This window comes from Macaca mulatta, chromosome 6 (genome assembly GCF_049350105.2).
Source record: "Macaca mulatta isolate MMU2019108-1 chromosome 6, T2T-MMU8v2.0, whole genome shotgun sequence".
Lineage (NCBI taxonomy): Eukaryota > Metazoa > Chordata > Mammalia > Primates > Cercopithecidae > Macaca > Macaca mulatta.
The window spans coordinates 164,252,818-164,256,852 of record NC_133411.1 but is presented as its reverse complement, the minus strand read 5'-3'; the positions used below and the strand labels follow the sequence as shown (position 1 = coordinate 164,256,852).

Genomic DNA, 4,035 nt, shown 5'->3' with positions numbered 1-4,035 from the left:
CTGATAATCTGAATTAAGGTGGTAGTAGTAAAGACAGAGAGAAAGGGATTGAGGATCAATAGGCAAGACTTTGAAATGATGGGATGTGAGCCATGAGGGGGTAAAAGAAGAGGAAGATGACCTCCAGGTCCTAGATTGTTCAATTGAATGAATGGTGAGCAACTGCCTGACCTCCTGCCTTGCCTGATAACTGGCACCACTGTAACCTACTTGGCCTTATCCTGGACTAGCAGAGCAGTTTGTGATTGCAAAGACACCCAAACACTTCTACCTATAAATCAGTTGTTAGCCAAGGAAATTAAGTCATTATCTGCAATATATGAGAAAACAAAGAGGGAGTACATGCACACACCCACGCACACACGCTTATACACAAAGATGAAGACACAGAGACAGGCAGACCAACCCACGAATGGGCAAACCTACTTAGAGGCTAGAGAATTTATGTAGGGTGGGAAACCTGATCCAAGGTTGTCAAACTAGGGAATTTTATTGGCTATAATTTTCTGTTTCTTTTTATCTCTTTTTTTTTTTTCTTTGATGGCTTTTTTCTTTCCTGGAGGTTTATCATCCTGGATCATTTCATATATTCTTTCTCTCCCCTGTTCTCTAAAATGAACTTTCTTTCTCTTCTGTCAAAACTTGCCTGCTCTGTGCTGCTCTGTGCTCTGCTTCAGTGTCAGGTCAGCCTTGTATAGCTAATCTCATACAGGATTTCAGTATTGAATGGTTTAACTGATGATCCCTCAAAGACTTTTTTTTTTTTTTTTGAGATACAGTCTTGCTCTGTTGCCCAGGCTGGAGTGCAATGGCGCAATCTCGGCTCACTGCAACCTCCACCCCCAGGGTTCTAGCGATTCTCCTACCTCAGTCTGCTGAGTAGCTGGGATTACAGGTGCCCACCACCACGCCTGGCTTTTTTTTTTTTTTTTTTTTTTTTTTTTTTTTTTGGTGTTTTTAGTAGAGATAGGGTTTCACCACGTAGGCCAGGCTGGTCTTGAACTCCTGACCTCAGGTGATCTACCTGCCTCAGCCTCCCAAAGTGCTCAGATTACAGGTGAGAGCCACTGCGCCCAGTCAAATATTTTTTTTTCATTCTAAACAAATCTTTAAATGTTAAAGAGTGAATAATGGATGCCTATCAAGCTTCACCTCAGCAGAGGAAATGATATTGGTAGATGTTTTCCTGTTAGGTAAAGTTGATCAGGAGAGCTTTCCCATAAAAAGAAAGAAAGGAAAAGTTATTTATTTCCACCAACCACAAAATCAATAATACATTCTTCTTATAGAAAACTTAGTACATAAGCTGGATGTTGTGGCACACACCTGTAGTCCTAGAGACTCCAGAGGCTGAGTCAGGAGGATGGCTTGAGCCCAGGAGTTTTGGTGGTGGTGGTGGTGGTGTTTTGCCATATTTTATAGTTTATAAGGAGGTAACTGCTTCTAGGCATATAAGCTCCACATGATGTTTAAAATCAGAGTCTGAGGTTGAATCCTACCTTGTCTTTCTCCTCCTTGGCTGGTAGGCATGTGTTCAGGTCTCTGCTCAGAAGGCCAGGAGGAGAAGGCCACTGCTCAGGAATAGTGGTGCTCCATTGTGTTGATGAGGTCACTCTGGTCCTCCAGGAGCTCCAGAACTTGCTGCAGCATAGCCCTACCTAGGACTGGGCAGATGATCAGGGTGAGTGCAGGCCAAGATGTGCAGGAAGTGGCAGCCCTTCTTCGGGTGATTTGGTTTCTGGCAGTCTTCCTGAATTATCCAGTGGATTTTCCTATGCAGGTCTTTGTCTGTTCTGGTTACACAGCATAGGTTATGAAAACCACCATCTTTCTGGAAAACTAGTCCTTTTTCCTGCAGCTGTTGCATAACATTTTAAAATATGCTATAAATTGCCTTGAAAGTGATATCCTTCTTAAAATTCCCTTGGTCAGAGCAGGTGCTGTCAGTAAGAGGCTGGTTAGCAAGGGACAGCAAAGCCTCCACCATTTCCCACTCCTGTTGGTCAAAGGTCTGCACTCTGTTCTCCATGGGGAATTCTTTGGCTTTTTCGCTCAGCAAATACATGAGACTAGTGAGGGCCAGGGCACCTGGTTTGCTTAGTGCTTCTTTCTCTAAATCTGGGCTATGGAAAGACTTGGTCTAAACTTTCCTGTAGATTAACGGGCAGCTCAAATGCCCTTGCAATTTGAATGTTCCACACTGGATCGTCCACTTTATAATAAGCAGTGGCATAAATTTCTCACTCTTCTCTGCATGTGCGGACATAGCCTCTGATTCAGAACATGTCCCCAATTTCAATTTTTGTTCTCTGCTCAATGGTATCTTGCAGCTTCTTGAGTATTGAGGTAAAGCTCAGTTCTCTTGCTGCATTTGGAGCAATGGATAAAAACTTGACATTGCTCAGTATTTTCTAGCAGATGCAGTTTATAACTCCAGTGCTGATAGAGTTTGGATACTTGTCCCTGCCCAAATATCATGTTGAATTGTAATCCCCAGTGCAGGTGGGGTCTGGTAGGAGGTGTTTGGATTATGGGCACAGATAACTCATGGCTTGGTGCTGTCTTCATGATAGTGAGTTCTTGCAAGATCTGGTCATTTAAAAGTGTGACCCTTCCCCAGTCACTCTCTCTCCCTTGCTCCTACTTTCATCCTGTGATATGCCTGCTCCCCATTCACCTTCCACCAATTGTAAGCTTCCTGAGGGTTCCGTAGAAGCCGAGCAGATGCCAGCACCATGCTTCCTATAAAGCCTGCAGAATCATGAGCCAATTAAACCTCTTTTCTTTGTAAATTACCCAGCCTCAGTTATTTATTTATAGCAATTCTAGAACAGCCTAATACAAGTGCTGTCATCGACTCTACAACTGTAGAAAACCTCTCTTTCTCTCACTCCAGTGGCAGTTCCCAAGATATACCTGTTTTATTGGTTCCTGTTGCACAAAAATACACCGGTCACCTGTCAGGACTCTTCAAGTCCAGGATATAGACTTAATGTAGAGCTTAGAAAAAGGCTAGGAACACAGTATTCAAACCCCACACAAGGGAAAGGGTCTCCCCTTTACTCTGGCTAAATTCAGTATGCAACAAGAGGCTGGGCTGTGGCTTCCAGCAAATCCTGAAAGGTTCTGCATCACTGTGTCGAGGATCCTGAAACTGCTTTAAATGGGTGGGGTCCCAGGAGGAATGGGCAACTTCCTGGCCATGCATATGTGGAAGCACAGTGGGTGGATATGCCTGGGCAACATAGTGAGACCCTTTCTCAAAAAGAATATTAAAATTTTAAAAATACAAATTGAAAAAAACTTTCTATACTTTAAAATAATCTGATATAATTTTTCTTCTAAAATAATCTGATATAATATTTACTTCCTTTTCTGTTTCTCAGAATAATATTCGTAGGTTGAAATAATATGGTTGTGCTCACGTGATAACTGCAATTTTTTGTCTCTCTATTTTCCCTTGGTATTTTAAATAAGATTTCCCATTTCCCATTTCCCACAGGCTCTTGAAGAATATATTTAATATATTTATAGTATTATGTAGAAAATCCTGTTGGGCTTAATTTAGTTTAAATTTCCACAACTGTTAGACAATTATTTTTATAGTTATTTCCAATTTTCCTTGATAAATAACACAGCAGTGAAAATCTTTAAAGAATAGGTTTTAATTTAAGTTTTGCTAATACTGTCTGCTCAAAACAAAATCAATATTATCTGAGTCCCTGTTCTGAGATTTTCTCCAAGTCTTTACAAAGTCCTGTACAACAAACATTCTTCTTTACTTTTTCTTCCTGGGGAAATGTTCCTTATCCTTCATGACAAAGCTGAAATGCTATCATTTGTGACACTTTCCTGAGTCATCTAAGAGTTCCTAATAACTGCCTTCTGTGGGTTCACACAGAACTTTGGCTACAAATCACAGCATCGCATTGAGGTGACCTGGCTCAAAACTTACCTCCTTGGAGGGCCCCATGATGTCCCTGCCAAAGCTAGATCAGTGCCTTTGTTAAATGTTCTAGTGGTGGCTCTAGAATT

General features: G+C 41.5%; 1 pseudogene; it reads right to left on the bottom strand.

The window, feature by feature from the left end:
* Nucleotides 1–995: 995 nt before the first annotated feature.
* LOC100428905 (CST complex subunit STN1 pseudogene) lies at nucleotides 996–2,737 on the bottom strand (annotated as a pseudogene).
* Nucleotides 2,738–4,035: the final 1,298 nt, after the last annotated feature.